The following is a 20,178-nucleotide window of genomic DNA, read 5'->3' on the forward strand; positions in this document are numbered from 1 at the left end:
AGTGTTGGTGCTGACCTTTAAAGCCGTAAACGGCCTCGGTCCTGTATACCTGAAGGAGCGTCTCCACCCCCATCGTTCGGCCCGGACACTGAGGTCCAGCACCGAGGGCCTTCTAGCAGTTCCCTCCCTGCGAGAAGTGAGGTTACAGGGAACGAGGCAAAGGGCCTTCTCGGTAGTGGCGCCCGCCCTGTGGAATGCCCTCCCATCAGATGTCAAAGAGAACAACAACTACCAGACTTTTAGAAGACATCTGAAGGCAGCCCTGTTTAGGGAAGCTTTTAATGTTTGGTGTATCACAGTATTTTAATATTCTTTTGGAAGCCGCCCAGAGTGGATGGGGAAACCCAGCCAGATGGGCGGGGTATAAATAATAAATTATTATTATTATTAGTAGTAGTAGTAGTTAGAATACAGTTGAAGAGCAACTGTAATCAACAAATTACGCTAGTAGGACTACAAGAAGTTTTGTAAGGAGAAATATATGAAGTGTTACACAGTAGGAAAAGACAGAGATGTTGGTTATGAGTTTGAAATGTAAGAGAGAATATAAGAAATGCATGCTAAGAGACTACATTGGAAAATTTTCAGACAGGACTGATGGAAGTCAAAAAAACTGAATAAGATGTAAAAGTATGTTTAATTACTGTTGAAAATGATATGTTCAAAAACTGATAAAAATTTAGATATATAAAAAAAATATGTTTAAAATCCAGCCTTGTTTTAGTGGTAGCCTATAGACCTAAGCCATAAGGGGAGAAAATGTCAAATATTCACCGGGGCCAACTATCCATGCTCTCCTACATGGGCCAGCAAAAAGAGCAGAGAGAAAATTTATATTTTGTTGTTGTTTAGTCGTTTAGTGGTGTCCGCCTCTTTGTGACCCCCTGGACCAGAGCACGCCAGGCCCTCCTGTCTTCCACTGCCTCCCGCAGTTTGGTCAAACTCATGCTGGTAGCTTCGAGAACACTGTCCCACCATCTCGTCCTCTGTCGTCCCCTTCTCCTTGTGCCCTCCATCTTTCCCAACATCAGGGTCTTTTCCAGGGAGTCTTCTCTTCTCAGGAGGTGGCCAAAGTCTTGGAGCCTCAGCTTCAGGATCTGTCCTTCCAGTGAGCGCTCAGGGCTGATTTCCTTCAGAATGGAGAGGTTTGATCTTCTTGCAGTCCATGGGACTCTCAAGGGTCTCCTCCAGCACCAGAATTCAAAAGCATCCATTCTTTGGCCATCAGCCTTCTTGATGGTCCAGCTCTCACTTCCATACATCACTACTGGGAAAACCAGAGATTTAACTGTATTTTAAAATTTATACGGGATGAGCCCCATCTTCCCAGGGTCTGCAACAGTGTCCGAAACCGGCTGTCTCCCCACCTCACAGACTCAAGGACTCGGGACGCACGCCGCCTCTAGTTTTTTTCCAGGATTTGGTTCCCGTTTCCTGGCCGGCATCCAGCCTGTCACTGCCTCGGAGGAGTGATCTAGCACTTCAAACGCCACTCCTGATCTCAGATGGAGAAGACAGATAGAGCCGGGTGTCACTCGCGTATTGACCGTACTTCTGATGACAGCTTTCCCCACCCTCAACACCGCGTGAAAACCTCTGGGGGATTTCTGAGTTCTTTCGGCCGTGGGCAAGGCAGAGAATCTCAACCAGGCGAGAGACGGTGGAAGAAGACTGGAAGAAATTTAAGGACTATTTTGGGAAATATTACAAAATTGGTGAATGCTAGATTGATGCTGGACTGAAGTTAAGTGGTTACTAGCTGTAATGATTAAGATAATTGGGGGGGGGAAAGAAGAAAGTAAGGTGTAAAATTAAGTGAAAACTGAAGATGAGGATTTGCTGAATGAATAATTGAAATTGGAATACAAAAAGGGGAGGTATGAGGAGGTCCGAGAAATAAGTTTAAGAAAATGGGTGAATGAAATTATATGTGTTTTTTAATTTTTGGATTTTTGTATTTTGAATTTTGTGTTTTTATTTTTGTTTTTTGTCTTTTTTGTATAAATTTGGAAAAGTTAATAAATATTTGAAAAGAAAAGGGGAAAAAAAAGAGAATCTCAACCAGGCATCTCCGAACTGGTGGCCTCCAAATCCTTTGGATCTCGAACTCCTATCAGCCCTAGCAGGGCAAGGCCGAGAAGCCTATAGGTTTATAATAATAATAATAATAATTTTATTATTATTTATACCCCACCCATCTGGCTGGGTTTCCCCATAGCGTGGAGCCCATCCATTCAAAAGACACTCAGTCAGGTGGGAGGGGGAAACTTCTGATGAACTACAACTCCCATCCCAGCGAAGGATCAACCTGATCTCTGTGATCGAGTTGGGGTAGGAGGGTTCAGACCAGTGCCGGATTTACGTCTAAGATAAACAAGCTATAGCTCAGGGCCCCACTCTCTTGGGGGCCAAAAAAAAATTTAAAGGGAAAAAACCTGGATGTACAGTTCCAAAATTTAAGATAAAAAAAATGAAATATAAACCTATAGACAGCAACAGTGTTATGTGTTGTGTAGGCTCCTAGGATGTAAGTCATGGGCCCCGCCTGCTCCCTAAAATATCACTGGTTTGCTCTTTTCTATACATAGGGTGCCTACATTCTGCATGGATGCAGGTGGCGCTGTGGGTTAAACCACAGATCCCAGGACTTGCCAATCAGAAGGTTGGCGGTTTGAATCCCCACGACGGGGTGAGCTCCCGTTGTTCTGTCCCAGCTCCTGCCAACCTAGCAGTTTGAAAGCACGTCAAAGTGCAAGTAGATAAATAGGTACCGCTCTGGCGGGAAGGTAAACGGCATTTCCGTGTGCTGCTCTGGTTCGCCAGAAGCGGCTTAGTCCTGCTGGCCACATGACCCAGAAGCTGTACGCCGGCTCCCTCGGCCAATAAAGTGAGATGAGCGCCACAATCCCAGAGTTGGTCATGACTGGACCTAACGGTCAGGGGTCCCTTTGCCTTACATTCTTGCAGGGCAACATGGGCAAATGGCTTGAGATACCTATGAGGTCCATAAATGACCATATAGCATATATTCATCACAAAAAACAGCGGCAATTTGTTGTTGACAAAGGACAGCTGGACATATCAAGGTCCCCATTACCTTCGGTAGCTCAGGGCCTCACCAGACCTAAATCCGGCCCTGGCTTATTTCCTGATTGGATAAAATAAAAAAAATTCCTTCCAGTAGCACCTTAAAGACCAACTAAGTTCTTGGTATGAGCTTTCGTGTGCATGCACACTTCTTCAGATACACTGAAACAGAAGTTGCCAGATCCTTCTATATAGTGAGAAGGTGGGGAGGGGTATTACTCAGAAGGGTGGTGGGAATGGGAGATTGGCAGATAGCTGAGGTGAGCCTGTTGACGACTCTTAACGACTGTAATAGGTCTTACAGGAAAAGGCAAGGGGTGATCTGCCAATCTCCCATTCCCACCATTTTTTTTATTTTGACTATGGCAGACCCACACGGCTACCTATCTGTTCCTGACTGGAGTGAGACTGCCTTCAGTAGCTCAGGGTCTCATCCAACCTAAATCTGGCCCGGGTTCAGGGGGTTCCAGGAGCTCGAACCCGGTTCAGGAGCAGCTGCGCAGCAGCCCCTGCAGCTGATTTAACAGGGAGGGGGGGTCCCACATGTGGGCCTGATGCCCCCAGGCAAGACACTGTGTTGGACCCCGAGCAGCTCAGAAGATCCCTGCTGGAAGAGGCCAACGGTCCATCTCGCCCAATATCCTGGAAACCAGAGGCCTTTCTCCTGGGCATAGTTGGCCAATTGGTGTTAAAGAAGGATAGAACTTTTTTTATGTATGCTACAGCAGCAGCAAGAATTCTCATCGCAAAGCATTGGAAGACACAAGATCTACCCACACTGGAAGAATGGCAGATGCAACTAATAGACTACATGGAGATGGCGGAAATGACTGGCAGAATCCGAGACCAGGGAGAAGAGTCGGTGGAAGAAGACTGGAGGAAATTTAAAACTTATCTGCAGAAATATTGTAAAATTTTTGACTGCTGATGACATTGAAATGAACTGAAGGGGTTCTAGCAACAAGGTAAAATGTAAGATGGGATTAATAATAGATAAACTAATAGGACATAAATTTGCTGAACCAATTTTTAAAAGGGATACAAAAATGGGAGACGTGAGGAAGTCAGGAAAATAAGTTAACTAAAGATGAGAAATTAAGAAAGAGGGAAATTTTGTTTTTCTTTTATATGTACGTTTTTCTTTTTTGTGTTTAATGTCTGTATCTTTGTATTATTGTATTTTGTAATTTTGTATCTTTTTGGCTTTTGTATTTCTCTAAACTTTTCTATTGATAAAACCTAATAAAATATTATTTAAAAAAAAACATCTTGCCCAATATCCTGTTCTCACAGCAGCTCAGCAGGTGCCCATTATGGAGAACCAGTGGGCAGGATTCGAACACAAGACCCAGCTCTCCCCTCCTGCGGTTTCCAGCTGTCCAATCAATAGGCCTCTCCTCCATGAATTTGTCAGACTCCTTTATTTTCCTTTTTCAACAGCAAATTTTATTTTCGCATTTTGCAAATATTGCAAAGGAGGAGAACAAAGCATTTACAAAATTCAGTTGACATTTCGCTCAACTTCCTTCCTTTCCGTGGTGACTTAATTTGTATCTTCTTATTACTGCATCTCCGATTCGAAACTATTTACTAATTTCCCCTTATCTTCCCATTTAATTATTTCTTACTGCACGTGTTTGTATCAATCCTGTTGATGTTTCAAATTGTTTACAATATATATTCAGATAATCAATACATTTTCCCCATTTTAAAAGAGTCTCTCTTCTTGGTTTCTTATTCTTCCGGTAAGTCTCGCCGTTTCTGCGTACTCCGTCAATTTTAATTGCCGGTCCCCCTTTGTCGGAACGGTTTCTTCTTTCCATCTTTGGGCACAAATCATTCGGTCAGCCGTAGCAGCGTATGCCCAACTCCTTTTTCAAGAAGTCCAAGTTGGTGGTTTCCTGTGGGAGGGAGTTCCACAGTTTAGCACCTACCCAGCTTATGGTCCTGAATGGGGCAACTGTGCCCCTGAAGGACCAGGTGCGCAGCCTGGGAGTCATTCTGGACTCACCGCTGTCCATGGAGGCGCAGGTCAGTTCTGTGTCCAGGGCAGCTGTCTGCCAGCTCCATCTGCTACACAGGATGAGACCCTTCCTGCCCGCTGTCTGTCTGGCCAGAGTGGTGCATGCTCTGGTTATCTCCTGCTTGGACTACTGCAATGCTCTGTATGTGGGGCTACCTTTGAAGGTGACCCGGAAACTACAACTAATCCAGAATGCGGCAGCTAGACTGGTGACTGGGAGTGGCCGCCGGGACCACATAACACCGTTCTTGAAAGACCTACATTGGCTCCTAGTATGTTTCTGAGCACAATTCAAAGTGCTGGTGTTGACCTTTAAAGCCCTAAACGGCCTCAAAGGCCCAGTAGACCTGAAGGAGCGTCTCCACCCCTATTGTTCAGCCCAGACACTGAGGTCCAGCTCTGAGGACCTTTTGGCGGTTCCCTCATTGCGAGAAGCAAAGCTACAGGGAACCAGGCAGAGGGCCTTCTCGGTGGTGGCACCTGCCCTGTGGAACGCCCTCCCATCAGATGTCAAAGAGATAAACAACTACTTTACATTCAGAAGACATCTGAAGGCAGCCCTGTTCATGGAAGTTTTTAATGGGTGACATCTTAGTGTATTTTTGGTCCTTGTGGAAGCCGCCCAGAGTGGCTGGGGAAACCCAGCCAGATGTGGGGGGGTATAAATAAACAATAAATTTATTATTATTATTATTATTATTATTATTATTATTATTATTATTATTATTACTACTACTACTACTACTACTACTACTATTGGATCTGAAGGCTCGGAGACCTCCTCCGAGCCCAGCCGAGACCTTTGCAGGGCATCGGGGCTGCGGAACTCCCTGCCACTGGGAATTATCCAGAGCCCAAGCACTGCTTATTCGGGTCGGCTCTGAGCACCCAAGGCTAAGCAGGCACATTTGCCAGCAATGCGTTCCCCTTGGCATTTGTCTCCTCTGCTTCACCGGGTGGTGGGCCGCAAAGCCCACCCAGTCCAGCCTAGCGGCGTCCCATGCTGCAAGCTTGAACCAAATCTGCCAGGGCCAGGATGACGCTGCCTTTCCGCTCGTCTCGTGCCGGGTTTTTGGTCAATTGAATCCTGTCGATAACAATTCTCACGGGCCCAGAGATCGCCCTTAGCCAATCCATCAGGCATGCTTCAAATCACATTTTTTTCTTTCTTCTTGGACCGGTGCGGGGCGGAGTTTGGGGCAGGATAGAACCCAGGAGTCCTGGCTCCCCACTCTCTTACCTGCCTGCCCCCCCCCCGGGAGCAGACGCTCCCTTTTGTTGTGACACTGACACCCCTCCATTATCTCCTTTCCTTTTTGCTATCGCCCTCGTTCTTTCGTTTCATATTGCTGTCTGTGGGAATTTTCTGCTTTGACTTCATGCATCCGATATCCATCTATTTCTCTCCCTCTTTTGGTCGCCTGCCAGGCGGTTGGACACAGGTCCTTCTCCTTCTTCCTGCTGTCATTTCTTCCATAATCCGGGTTCAGACCGATTCAGACTTGGAGGACACAACCTTGGGGGGGGGGTGTCTGATCAAGCCCCTCTTCCCCGGCCGTTCCTTCCATTCTGCAACTCTTCCTCTTCTCCCATATCCTATCCATCCATCCACCTGGGAGTTCATTTCTCTTCAATTTTCCTGCCTGTGGAACTCCATGCCACTGGGGATTTGCCGGAGCCCAAGCACTGCTTATTTGGGTTGCATTCTCAAGGCAGAAGAGACACCTTAGCTTTGATTTCTCTCTGCTGTTTTGTCTTCCTTCTCTCTCTCATTCCCTGCTTCTTTCTTCCATCTCCACCTTCCTGTCTTCCATTCCCAGCTGGGCTCCTTCTCCTTTTCCAGTCTTCCGTTTCTCAAGAGCTCCTTCTCTTTACTTGGTGCCCCTTTCCCTCCCTTCCTTCCTTCCTTCCTTCCTTCCTTCCTTCCTTCTAGTTCTCTCCCTCTCACCCTTTCAACGGGGCCTTTCCTTCTCCATCCTTTCCTCCTGGCCTTCTTTCATCCTCTCTCTCTTCTCCCCAACTCTCCCTCCCTCTTTCCCAGGCCCCCCTCGCTCTCTTCTTCCTTGGCCCTGTCTTCCCACCCCCCTCCTTCCTTTGCACCCACACTTTCCCACCCACCCCAACCCCCCTTCGCTTTCCTTCCCCTTCTCCCCCCATCTTCTCTGTTTTGCGCACCCAAAATTTTTCTCCCTTTACTTCTCCCCAAAACTCCCTTTCTCGCTTTTTCCGAGTCATCTTTTCTTCTTCTTCAATCCGTTCTTCTCTTCCCTTCCTTCTCCTCCTTTGCACCCCTTTCCCTTTCTTCTCTTCCTTGCCCCTCTCCCTTCCCTGTCCTGCAGCCCCCTCCTCTCCTCCCTTCGTTCTTCCTTTCCTTCTCTTCTTCCCCAGTTCCTCCTTCTTCCTCGGCTTCTCCCCTCTCCCCCCCTCTCCCCTCCCCCCATCTCCTCCGCCTCGCCACCCCCTCCCCCCTCGCGCTCCTCCCTCTCCCCCCCTCCTCCGGGCCGGGGTCCGCCTAAATCAGTTGGGAGGGAGGGGCTCCATCTCTCCATCTCTCCTTTCCCTCCCTCCCTCTCTCCCTCTCTCTCGGCTCCCGCCTCCCTGACGCGGCCGCTGATGCGGGCTCGGTGGGCGAGGCGAGCGGGCCAGGCAGCGGGGCCGGCGGGCGGGCGGGCGCCGAGAGCGGCCAAGCGGCGGCGGGCGAGCACCGGCCACATCCCCTCCTAAGCCGGGGCGCCGCCGGGCACAGCGGCGTCGGGGGGGGGGCGCCCTCTGGAACCTCCCACCGACCACCCATCCCGCCCGGCTCCGGCCTCTCCATCCTCGGAGGCAACAGCAGCAGCGGACGATCCGCCAACCCACCTCTCCAGCCGTGCGCCCCGGCAGCCCCCCACTTCCACCACCCGCCACCCGCTCTCCCCCCCCCCCCCATGGCCTTCGGCTGAGAGGCAGCCGCTCTCCCCCTCCCTCCCTCCCTTCTCCCCCAACCCCCCCTCCCAGGATGCGGGCAGCGCTGGGCAACGGACGAGACCCCCCGACGGCGGCCCCGGCACCCCGAGAAGCGCGCAGGCGGCGGCGCCGGCGGCCCCAACCTTGCTCCTCCTGCTGCTGAGGCCGGTAAGGAGCCGCGACCCCGCTGTGTTTTTTTTTTGGGGGGGGAGACACAGACCACCCACGACGGGCTGGGGTGGGGGGCGCAGAGCCACGCGGGCCCCGGCAGACCTCCATCTTCATCCCGCATCTCCATCTTCCCCGCGCGCCTCCATCCCTCCGTTCGCCCGCTCCATCTCTCTATCACCCCCCCCAAAGAAGAAGACTCCATTCCTCACCCCTCCACTTCTATAATCCCTTCTTCCTCACTGGCACCTGCTTCTCTCCCTCGCCCCCCCCCCATCTCTCCCCCCCCCACACACAACAGCAACCCAATTTGAATGGACGCACTCAGGGACATAGGCCCCGGCACACGCGCGCTCCCCCTACCTCTCCTCTCCTCTCCCCCCTCCAACCTCCTTGCCACCCCAGAGCGGCCCCCCCCACACGGAAAATGCCCCCCTCTCCCATTCCTCACCCCCACTCCCGTTTTCCAGAGGAATTAGAGCAAAATGCTGGCGTCGCCCCCCAGCGCAGCCGGCTTAGAAAACAAACAGATGCGATTCCCCTGCATCTTTCGTGTTAGCGCTGCCTCTCATCTTTCTGCAAAGGAGGAGCCGGGCCGGTAAAGCGTTTATTCCTTTATTCCTTCCTTCCTTCCTTCCTCCTGCTCTGCCTATCGCCCTGGCTGCTGCTCCCGTCTTCCTTCGCTTACTTATCCATCCATCTTGTTCCGCCTGACACCTGGTCTGTCATTTTTATCTCTGCGTGTCCCCGTCCCCCCAACAATTTCCCCATTCCCTGCTCTCTTTCTCTCTCACATTCACCCCTTTCCTCTCTCTCTCTCTCTCTCTCTCTCTCTTCTTCATTGCTCCATCCTCCCCATCTAACCCTGCTCTGCAACAGGGGAGCGTTTTGGACCAGCCTTTGGGGGGGGGGTCGGGTCTCTCCCACCCACCTGCCCGCAGCTCAGTCAAGGCCCAACACGGGGGGGGAGACCTTTCAAGGCTGGATGCGGCAACCGAGGAAATCCTGGCAGACCCCTGGACCGACCCCACAAGCAGTCCTTGCAGGGGGCTGAGACCCCCTGCCAGTGTGGGTCAGAGGTGTTTTTCCTTTGGGGGGGAGGGGAGCCTTTGGAGAAGATCTCCCCAGAGGTATGGCGGGGTGGTTGCTGTGAGAGCCAGGAGGATGTGGAGAGAAGGAAGGCGGTGAGGAGAGAGGGAGCGAGGAAAACGGTTGTGTGGAGGAATAATCCCCAGGCCTGGGATGTATGGAAGCTCAGGTTGAGGAGGAAGAAGCCATCTGCCCTTTGGGGAATGATTTGAGGACCATCCATCAGAACAGGGAAAAGAGGGCTTTCGGAGGGCACAGGATTTGGGGGGCAGGCCCAGGATTTGGGGCGGAGGATGGAGGGGAGAGAGGGGTGGTTTCGGAGGCCGCTGAGCCTCAGCAAAGCCTCCCTCTCCTGGGACTAGCTAGAGCGAAGACTTGTAGCATCCCTGTCCATTGTCAGCTATTGCTGCTGTAGATCTGTTTCTTTCTACCTGTCCGCTGTGATGCAGAGCAAAAGTGTTGTGTTGTGTTGTGTGTGTGTGTGGATCTGGGGTGCAACACGGCTGGGGGAATCCGGTAGCGCTAAGGCGCCCACTTTTCAAGCCAGGGCTCCTGATGGCGAGGGTGCGGGGTCACCGTTGCTGCTGCCTGCCTGAGTAGGCAACACTGAAGCAGGTGGACCCCCGACTCCTAAAACAAGGAGGCCAGTGTTTGGCCTGGGGGGCAGGCAGCGGGGCAAGGAGTCCCCTTGGGAAAACTCTTTGAAAAAAGTAAAGAGGAATGGGAAAATGGGTTTGTGTTGGAGAGAGGATTGTGGCCCAATTTCTCTCAAACTCACCTCCACTCCATTTCCTGCTCTCTCGCCCTCCCCCCAGCAAGGCCTATGCCTCAGTGAAGCCTTCCTAAATTTGGCGATCCCTCCGGACAAAGCTGGACTCCCCCCCCCCTTTCGCTATCGAGGGTTCAGGGAACAAGTTCCTACATGTGGGTGGATAACAGCCATATATCAAAAGGGATTCCTCTTTGCTGCTGTTTTGGGGAGTTCCTCAGATCCCCCTGTTTTTATTTCCCCAGTCTTCTGGTCCTCATTACACACATGGCAAAACATTTCTGAATCTTCGGATGAGTCAAGCACCTCCAACTGTTTTGGGACTACAACTCCCATCATCCCTAGCTAACAGGACCAGTGGTCAGGGATGATGGGAATTGGAGTCCCAAAACAGCTGGAGGGGGGGGACGTTTTTGGGGATGCCTGGATTAGATAGTGTTGCTAGGACGCCTGCAGATATTTCTCTCCCAGGTGCGGACCTGGGATAGCAATGGGTTTTGGGGACTACAATTCCCATCGTCCATGACCCTTGGCCACGCTGTCTGTGGATCATGGGAGTCGGAGTCCAGAGAGTGGCCACGCAGGCGCCATGTCCCCATCCTAGATTCTCCTTCGGGGCTGGTGTGTGTGTGAGAGAGATTGTGTAGAACTGACATGTGTGTTGGTGACATTAAAGTTCAGTGCGTGGGGTCAGGCTAGATGACCCCTCGGACCCTTCCAGCTCTGCCGTTCTTAAGTTTGTTATTTGTTTGATGCCCAAGCTGGCGTGGCTTCAGATTCCGAGCGGGACAAGAGGAAGTTTCACTCGCAACGTTGCACCAAGAGGGGAGAAAACAAAAACTGAACGGGGAGTTGATTTGCCAGTTGGGGGGGGCGCCGTTTGTGTGCTAACCCAGCCCCCCCCAGCCCCCAAATCTGGGGGTGGAAGGAAGCAGTACAACAGAGTGGGCACTTTGGAGTAGGGGAAATGACAAGGATTCGGTAAATTTGCGGAGGACAAACGTATTCGTTCGATACTGGCTGTGACCGCTAAAGAGAACCTCCTTTCGCAGGGGCAGTCTACCTTAGAATATCGGGTCGGTGGCGATAAATAGCAGGGCGGTTGGAGCTGTTGGCACAAGTGGACCGGGAGGGCCTGATCCTGCGGGGCATGTCTAATGTCCTGACTTATTTCTTGCACCTTTTCCCCTCCGAGGAGCTCAAGGTGGCCTGTGTGTGGTTCTCACACTCATTTAATCGCCAGGTGGGTTGGGTTGATAGGCAGTGGCTGAGCTTTGAACCCGGGTCTCTCCCAGGCCCGGCACTCTAACCACTATGCCGCACTGTCAGAAGGACTGTTTCTGAGCACCCTGACCCGCCATTTCCCATCGGGCCTCCTTTCATTAACAACGAGCCCGAGCAAAGGTCCTGGCACTGCGGCGGGTTGGGCTAGATGACCGCTGGGATCCCTGCCAGCTATCTGTGAGACCTTCAGCCTAGAAATGAACGGGACGACTCTGCAAAACCTGCGGAAGAGACACCCAATCCGTTGGTGGAAATGACCACAGCAAGTTGTCCCAATGGCCGTCGCCTTGGACCATCCGTTCTCCGACCTGGTGCCCCCGTGCCCCTGCTGAGAACTACAATTCCCATCGGTTCTGATGTCCGTACAGCCATGCTGACTAAGGCTGATGGGAGTCGTAGGGTTTGGATGACGTGAGGGTTTGTCAAGGGCTTTCGAGCCTCCCTGTTCAGGGGCAGTCTAACCCTCCGTCTATAACCCCACCCTCCTCCCTGACTTTGTCCAGTCCTCTTTCGAAGCCCTCCAAGTTGGCAGCCATCAGTACCCCTTAGAACCACAGAATTGTACAGTTGGGAGGGCCACCCAAAGGTCATCCAGCCCAACCCCAAGCAATTGCAACCGAAGGATCCCTGGCAGGCGGCTTAAAAAAACCTTCAGAGAAGGAGAGACCACCGCCTTCCATTCCGCTGTCACCGCCAGGAAGTCCTTCCTGATGTTGAGTCGGAATCTCCTTCCTTGTGGCAGTGAGTTCCTCTGGCTAACTGCGAAAACTTCAGGAGAGGCTTGTGGCCCGGCCAGGCCAGCATCCTGTTCTCCCAGAGGCCAGCCATAAGCCCCAGTGGGAAACCTCAAAAGCAGGACACGGGATAGCTCAGGCAATAAAGCGTGAAACTCTCGACCTCAAGGTTGTGGGTTCGAGAGCCGCGTTGGGCAAAAATATTCCTGCGTTGCAGGGGGTTGGGCTACATGACCCTCGGGGTCCCTTCCGACTCTAAGATTGTACAGCAAGTCTCCCTACTTGGCAGAGCCGAGCCACCATGGCCTTTGACAGCTTCAAGAATTTGCCTAAACCGCTTCCTCCCCCCCCCAAGATATTTATTAAGATTTTTTAAGATATAACAATGAAAAAAAGTAAAAAATAAAAAGAAACAAAATACAAAATACAACATAAAAACAGTTAAAAAACAAATAATTTTCCATAACATATCTTCCTTACGCTTATTTCCCCAGACCTCCTCATACCTCCCTTCTTTGTATTCCACTTCAATTTGTTAGTTCAGCAAATCCTTACCATTAAGCTTTTACCCATTTGTAAACCTTTTTTTTCTTTCGTATCTCCTAAAGCATTACAGCTGGAAACCACTTAGTTTCTATCCAACATCCTTCTAACATTCATTAATTTTACAATGTTTCTGTAAGTAGCCTTTGAATTTCTTCCAGTCGTCTTTCACCGACTCTTCTCCCTGGTCTCGGATTCTGCCAGTCATTTCTGCCAATTCCATGTAGTCAATCACCTTCATCTGCCATTCTTCCTGGGTGGGTAGATCTTGTGTCTTCCAATTGCCTAAACCGCTTCCAGAGCACCCCAAGTTGGTCTGACCCCACAGCGTTTCCCTTAAGTGTGTGTGTGTGTGTTTGTGGGCAGGCAGGTGTGTGGTCTGAGGTTAGAGGCGCCTGCCTAGGATCTGGGAGAGACCAGGGTTCAAAGCCCCCGCTCTGCCATGCTGACCTCTCGACCCGCCCCGCCTCACGGTTTTGTTGTGGGGTTTAAATGAGGGGCAGGGAGAACCCTGAAGGCGCACTGAGCTCCTTGGAGAAAAAGGTGGGATAGAAATGGGAAGGTGTGTGTCAAAACACCTCACCTGAGATGATGGGCTTGGAGGAAGAGTCCTAAGGCCAGGGCAGAGGGGAGGGCCTGTCCTCCCCCCCTCCCATTTCATATTCCTTCCCTTCTTTTCCTTCCTTCCTTCCTTCCTTCCTTCCTTCCTTCCTTCCTTCCTTCCTTCCTTCTCTCTTCATATTCCTTCTCTTCTTTTCCTTCCTTCCTTCCTTCCTTCCTTCCTTCCTTCCTTCCTTCCTTCCTTCCTTCCTTCTTTCCCTCCCTCCCTCTTATTTCATATTCCTTCCTTCCTTCCCTCTTTCCCTCCCTCCCTCTTATTTCATCTTCCTCCTTTCCTTCCTTCCTTCCTTCCTTCCTTCCTTCCTTCCTTCCTTCCTTCCTTCCTACCTTCCTACCTTCTTTCCCTCCCTCCCTCTTATTTCATCTTCCTTCCTTCCTTCCTTCCTTCCTTCCTTCCTTCCTTCCTTCCTTCCTTCCTTCCTTCCTTCTTTCCCTCCCTCCCTCTTATTTCATCTTCCTTCCTTCCTTCCTTCCTTCCTTCCTTCCCTCCCTCCCTTCCTTCCTTCCTTCCTTCCTTCCTTCTTTCCCTCCCTCCCTCCCTCCCTCCCTCCCTCCCTCTTATTTCATATTCCTTCCCTTCTTTTCCTCCCTCCCTCCCTCCTTCCCTGCTTCTCCTTCTCTTCCCCAGGACTCCTTCACTTGTGGGGCCATGTGGGGCAGAGGTGCTGGATTTGACTAAGGAGGAGCAACCTCAGTTGTGCCCCCCTGGCTGGGCTCTCCTTCCCCAGTTGGAGGCAGCGATTATGCTTCTGAAGACCAGTTGCAGGATGGGTGAGGGGTCTTGGGTTCAAGTCCTGCTTGCCGGTTTCTTATTATGGACTGGCCACTGTGAGGACAGAGCGCTGGATTGGATGGGATCCTGGCCTGATCCATCAATGTTCTTCGGTTGCTGGATTTGGGGGCGCAACTGGACTGCAGCCTGACAAATCTGTGCCAGCGAATCGAGAAGTGTTGCCCTAAATGCATGTTTGGGCGGAAGGCCTGAGCATGGGAGTCAGGCTGTCTAACTCCATACTGCTTGCACGGGCTGGCAGCAGCAGCGGCTCTCTGGGATTCCAGGCGCGTTTGTCTCCCAGCCCTGCCTGGAGTTGTGGCCTTGGGATCGAACCTTCTGCAAGCCAAACAGGTGTCCTGCCACGGAGTTGTGGCCTTTCCGCTAAGATTCTAGTCCTCACTGTTGCGAGCCGAGGCCTGGTGTGCAGGATTCAGGCAGCAGGCCTCACCCAGTCTTGCCCAGAGATGCCGCTGGGGGTTAAACCTTCTACATGCCAAGCAAGTGCTCTAGCTCTAAGCTACATTCTTTCTGCTGGATAGACTGGAGATTACGGGTAAGGGGTGTTTGTGTGTGTGTGTTTGCCTGTGGAGTCCAGGCAGTGGCGTAGCGTGGGTTGTCAGCACCCGGGGCAAGGCAAGTAATTTGCACCCCCTAACCCGTGGATTTGCGCCCCCTAACCCGTGGATTTGCGCCCCCTAACCCGTGGATTTGCGCCCCCTAACCCGTGGATTTGCGCCCCCTAACCCGTGGATTTGCGCACCCTAACCCTAACCCCCAGATGTTGTGCCCGGTGCGGCCGGCCCCCCCTGCACCCCCCATGCTACGCCACTGAGTCCAGGACCAAGAGAGATATTTGGGGTTGTTTTTTTGAGGAGGAGCATGTGGTCTAACCCGGCCTTCCCCAAATTGGACCTCCCCTGATGTTAGTATGAAGAATTTGTGAATATACTTACGGATATTCTGTCACGTGTACATAAAACCGTAGAGTTGGAAGGGACCCCGCAGGTCATCTAGTCCAACCCGCGGCAGATGAAGGAGTCTTTGGCCCAACGTGGGATTCGAACCCACAACCCTGAGATTAGGAGTGCCATGCTCTCCCGACAGAGCCATCCTTCAGGAAAACATTACTATATGTAATAGTACTATTGCGAATGATGTCACCGTTTTGGACAGCAACTGGGCACTTTGTGGGCACCAGGTTGGGCAAGGCTGTCCTGGCCCAGCAGGGGGAATTGGGAGCCCGGACTCCTGGGTTCTGGTGGGTCAGCGCAGAGCATGCTGGGTCCGAGAGACAGGGCCCCACCTAGCTGAAATGCTCGTGGAGTTGGACAGAAGGTGGCAAGGAAGTCTCTGGGTAGACTGAGGTACCCACGACGCCAGATTCTTGGGGAAGACAGCAGGCTTGCCGCGAACCCATCGTGTTGGGGGACCCCCAGAGGCCATCTAGCCTGACCCCCTGCGAGGCAGGAATCCCACCTCAGGAATCCCCACCAGGCGGGTTTCCCCAAGGAAGGAGAGTCCACTACATTTTGAGTTGAATTAATTAATTTTATAATGAAATGATTTTAGAATGTCGTGCTATTTTATTGTTGTTAGCCGCCCTGAGCCCGGCTTCGGCTGGGGAGGGCGGGATATAAATAAAAATTATTATTATTATTATTATTATTATTATTATTATTATTATTATTATTATTATTTTGAGGGAGCCCATCCCCGAATGGAAAGTTCTTCCTAACCGTCAGTCGCAATCTCCTTTATTAACGCCTAAGATAATAGGTCTGGGGGTGCGAGCCCCTCTGGCAAAGCAGCCCTTCCAGGCGGCTTGCCGAGAGAGGAAGGCCCTCTGCGCTTTCTCAGAGGCCCTCTTGCCCATTTTCGCTGATGCCTTGTTTCCTTTAGAATAATCTGGTTTTCCTGGCAGGCATAGAGAGCTGTAAGTTCATGACAGGTAGATGGATATTTGCGGGGTTTTCGGGGCGCAGAGGAGGCCTCCCCCCCCGCTCCGAATCCAGGCTCACCCCCCGCCCCGCGTGGTAGTGGGGGTGGTGGGGGCAGTGGCGTAGCGTGGGGGGTGCAGGGGGGGGCCCGGCCGCACCGGGCGCAACATCTGGGGGTTAGGGTTAGGGGGCGCAAATCCACGGGTTAGGGGGCGCAAATTACTTGCCTTGCCCCGGGTGCTGACAACCCACGCTACGCCACTGGGTGGGGGTCCCACCCAGCCCACCGCAGGGATTTCAGGCAGGGATGAGTAAGCGGGGAGAACGGCGGCGGCTCTGGTTGCCACGGATACCCGTAGTGACTGCCGCCACGGCAACGGGCCCATGCCTTTACGCCGGGAGATTGTGGGGTTGTGGAGTGGGGGGGGGGGAGAGAAAAAAAGGAGGGTGGTGGTGCAGGGAAGCAAGGAATCTCCCCTGAGCTGCCCCCCTTCTTGCGCTCCTCTGCGTCGCCATCCCTCTCCTTGCGCGGCCGCCACGGGGCTACAGCATCTCTGCCTTAGCAACACCTGGGGGACCAGCAATGGGAGAGACCCGTAGGTGGGCAGTGGGGGAGGCGAGAGGGGTGCCCCGGTGCCAGATGGAGACGTGGGCAAGATTCAGGCCTCGCTTTCCATCAACGCAGGGCGGCTGGCTGTGCGCCTCCTCCGTGCAAAACGCTCGGCGCGCGTTCCTCTCCCCTACGCGTAATAATAACCCTTTCCTCCTCTTGCGCGCGTGTCCCTCCCTCTCCCCCCCCCCGCAGTGTGCTTTGCAGCATGGGGGGGGGGTCTTGGGGGGAGGGGCTGGCAGGCAGCAAGCGGCTCCTTCCGTGGATTTACGGCCGGCCGATCCCCGAAAGGAGGAGGGGAGGGGGAAAAGAGGAAATAAAAGATCCAGCAAAACTGCCCTAAAGGGACATCCATTATTAATAAAAAAGATTGTTCCTCTCCGTGACCGCAGGAAGGAGGGAATGGGGAAGGCATAGAGGAGGAGGAAAGGAGAGGAGGAGGGAAAGGAGGAGGCCGGCGCTCGCTTCTCCCCTCCTGCTGCAGGATTTCGGCAGAATATTTGACACACTCCTCTCTCCATATTTATCTCCTCGCCCGCTTTCCCTGTTCGCCATCAGCTGAGCTGCTGGCCCTTCCACACTTCCCAGAGTGGAATTCCCTCCTGCCCCTTTTAAAATGCGAATCTGCCCCCCCCCCAGGACAATTGCATGCATCCCTTTTCTCCCTTCCTTTGTCGACAAGTGCCAGGCTCCAGGTGGGATGCCAAGCAGATGGCTTGTCTTCCTGGCACCCTCACAGCATCCAGCCTGGGTGCCCCGGCCACCGTCTCTCTCTGCCCCCTTGCCAAGTTGCAAGCCACCGCAGAGACCTCCTCCTGTTTTGCTTCGTTTTCACGCGTCTAAAACTGAGAGGGCCGCCGTTAACAACGGGTGGAAAGGTGAGGATCGGAACTGTAAAATGGGCACGCAGAACGAGCGCAGGTGCGCAGCGGTTAAAATGTAAAGGATATCAGCGTTGTCGGGCTGGCGAGTTTAGGTCCAGATTCGCCGGGCTTTGCCGGGAATACGTCTCTTCCTCGTTTGGGGGCGGTTAGAGCTTACCCACCCTCTTCAGTTAATTCCCACAACGACCCTGAGAAGTAGGCCAGGAGGCTGTAAGAGTCTTCGTCCGACACTAACGACTACATTGCACTGGCGGGGCAGCTCTGTAAATTAAGTAGGTAATAAACATGAAGAGAGCAAAATGTTTTCCTTCAATCTTGACTTTTATTCCAGATGGTTTTATTTGACGTGTGTTGTAAACCACTTTGAGGCTGTTTCTGTCAAATACAAAGCAGTCAAAAAAAACCCCGAATAACAAAACAATAGATTCCGTTGCAAAACAAACGCTGCCTAGACAGTCTGTTGGGGTGACCACAGCCTAGGTTTTAAGGCGCCATTTGGCGATTAGCTTATATATCTGAGTTTCTAACCCCGCCAGGAATCTTTTCCCCAGTGCGGGGCTCGAACCCGCAACCCGGAGATGAAGAGCTCTCCGAGTTGTCCGGGCCTAAATCAGTTCCTGGATGTCGGATCTCCCTCTTTCCGAAAGTCGGCCGGCAAAATTGGGGTGTCGGGGTAGAGGAGGCAGTTGCCCCTATCAGCCCCCTCCCTGCCAGTTGGCCCCCCGAGCCGAGGGGACAAGGCCGAGCCTGGTTTGGGGCCTGGGAGACAAGTGTCTACCCCACCCGCTTTGCCTCTGGCCCTCTGCCCAGCCGGGAGATGGTGGCTTTTTTGTCCTGGCCGACGTCCAGCGCAGCCTTTTCTATTGAGGATCTCGTTTCCGGCCCTGTGCCCCCTCCTCCCTTCACCCTTGCCAGCTGCACCGAGACACAGCCAGGCGCCACAGTGAATCCCCCTCCCCATCCAGCCCAGGAGCTGGGGAGATACATATTTTTTGGGCAGAAGGCAGCGCAGAGGCCAGGTAACCGACCCATCCTAGAGGACCCGTGTTCTCCCATATACAGGAACAGCTTTCTCTCTCTTCCTCCCCGCCTGCCAGAACGGATCTAGAATAACGTTGGCTCCAGATCACACGCAAACCTGTTTTCCAGTAAATAGTGGACGCTCCGTCCAAGCAGCCTTGGCCGACCAGGCGCCCTTTGGATCTCCTGCGCTACAACTCCCATCGACAACTCCCTCCCCCCAGCCAGCACATCTGTTGTGGCAAGGGAGGGAGTGATGCTGATGGAAGTTGCGGTCCAAAAGTGGCGCTGGACGTCGCGGTGATGGGAAGTCCAGCCTGTTGGCTGGGTCTTGATTCAGGATGGATCTCAGGCAGGTAGAGGGCTAGGGAGAGAGAAAAGGATGTCCTTCTTCACACAGCAGAGAGTTAAACTGTGGAACTCCTTGCCCACTGGGCTTTGAAAGAGGGCTGGGCAAATTCACAGAGAAGGAAAGGGCTATTGATGGCTACTAGCCAAAGGGTTGGTGTTGACCTTTAAAGCCCTAAACTGCCTCAAAGGTCCAGTATAACTGAAGGAGCGTCTCCACCCCCATCATTCTACCCGGACGCTGAGGTCCAGTGCCAAGGGCCTTCTGGCAGTTCACTCATTGCGAGAAGTGAAGCTACAGGGAACCAGGCAGAGGGCCTTCTTGGTGGTGGCGCCCGCCCTGTGGAACACCCTCCCACCAGATGTCAAAGAGAAGAACAACTACCAGACTTTTAGAAGACACCTGAAGGCAGCCCTCTTCAGGGAAGTTGTTACTGTCTTTTTGTTGGAAGCCGCCCAGAGTGGCTGGGGAGACCCAGCCAGATGGGTGGGGCACAAATTATTATAGCCAGGACGGCTGTGCTCTGCCTCTGCCGTTCGAGGCAGCTGGACTGTTCCCTTGAACCCAGAACACCCGCAGCAGCCTTTCTCTGAACCCGCTGCAATGGAGTAGACCCCTTATGTTAATTGCTAATGAAAGGATCTCTTGTTGGGAAATGGTGGGTGAAGGACGCCCGAAAGCATCCTTCTGTCAAAAGAGGCTCAGTGTGGTCGGACGAGGGAGAGACCCGGGTTCAAATCTCCCCTCCCACTTGGCCATGAAATTTACTGGGTGGCCTTGCGGGGCCGGTCGCTGCCTCTTTCAGCCTACCCTACCTCGCAAGGTTGTTGTTCCTGTGAGAAAAAGTTGGGCCACCAATGCAATCTTAACAGGTCAAGAAAATGTTTTGGACTACAATTCCCATCAGCCTCAAGGAGTTGGAATGCGGGAGGGGAACTCAACTTCATTTGCATTTAAAGGCAAACCCGATCCAATTCTGATTTCCGGGAACAAGAGGTGGAACTGAAACCCGGCCACCCTTCGCTAATTTGATGCCGTCCGGTTTTTGCAGTGTATGTTTCCTTCATCCAAAGTTGTATTCCTATACATTAGGGTAAAGCAATGGCACAAATGTATGCATCGGTGAAAAGGACCTATAGTATGCCTTTGCAAAAATGTGTATATTGGGCAAAATATACACATGACCGCGTGTGCAAGTTAGGAGAAATTTGCGCTTAAATGTTGGCGGATTACCATGGTGCCTTAAAAAAAATAAATGCAATTGGATGTGGAGTTTAAGACTGGATAAATGAAAATCATCCCTGGTTGGACGAAGGGCAGCAGGTTGACCAAGAATGTC

General features: G+C 52.4%; 2 protein-coding genes across 3 annotated transcripts in view; both read left to right on the plus strand.

Annotated features, from left to right (window-relative positions):
• LOC309518103 (thialysine N-epsilon-acetyltransferase-like) overlaps positions 1–20,178 on the plus strand; it is a 195,170-nt gene that overhangs the window by 163,860 nt on the left and 11,132 nt on the right. The window lies entirely within an intron of this gene.
• The window catches only part of NLGN2 (neuroligin 2), a 79,582-nt gene continuing 67,501 nt past the window's right edge, over positions 8,098–20,178 (plus strand). Inside the window, exon 1 of one of the 2 annotated variants that reach the window (XM_082197600.1) lies at positions 8,098–8,224. The gene's annotated coding sequence lies outside the window, so the exon portion shown is untranslated. The remainder of the gene's footprint in view (positions 8,225–20,178) is intronic. The other variant, XM_082197599.1, reaches the window with a different exon arrangement.

The sequence above is a fragment of the Podarcis vaucheri genome (genome assembly GCF_965113315.1).
Source record: "Podarcis vaucheri genome assembly, chromosome: 13".
Taxonomy (NCBI): Eukaryota; Metazoa; Chordata; class Lepidosauria; order Squamata; family Lacertidae; genus Podarcis; species Podarcis vaucheri.